Source organism: Marmota marmota, unplaced genomic scaffold, assembly GCF_001458135.2.
Source record: "Marmota marmota marmota unplaced genomic scaffold, marMar, whole genome shotgun sequence".
NCBI classification, from domain to species: Eukaryota; Metazoa; Chordata; class Mammalia; order Rodentia; family Sciuridae; genus Marmota; species Marmota marmota.
Window position 1 is genome coordinate 11578462 of NW_026000082.1, and position 523 is coordinate 11578984.

Sequence of the window (523 nt, forward strand, 5' to 3'; positions counted from 1 at the left end):
CCCGAAGACTCCTTTTGTCCGCCCGCGGCGAGAGGAGTGCGTGCCGGGGGCTTTGTTCGGCCGGGAGCGCTCTCCCTTCCCAGCCCGCGGCCTTGCCGCCGGCTCCGTGCCCTCCGGAGCGCGGACTGGGCAGGGACAGCGGCGCCGGTTTGGCCCCAGGCTTGGGGGGACAGTTGTTTGCGGGGAGGTGATGAGGGCGGCCCTTTGCTGCCCTCTCCAGAGCGCGCGGAGCACCCGGACTAGGGCTGAGTTCGCTCGGACCCCCAAACTGGGGTGAGGGTGCTAACAGGAGTGGATAAGGAAAAGGAGGTTGGGTCGGGTGACCTGCGAGTTTGAGACTTAGATGGGTTTGGCCCCGACACCACTTGGAAGTTCAAGTTTGGGGGCCGCTCTCCAGCCCCTGTGGTTTGAGGCAGCCGGTCCCTGGTACCCTCCCCCTAACTGTTAGCCTGGCCGCCCTGCCTGGGGTGTTAGCTGCTCACCTTTGGTGGGGGCCACATGGGGACAGCACAGTCGGGACTCA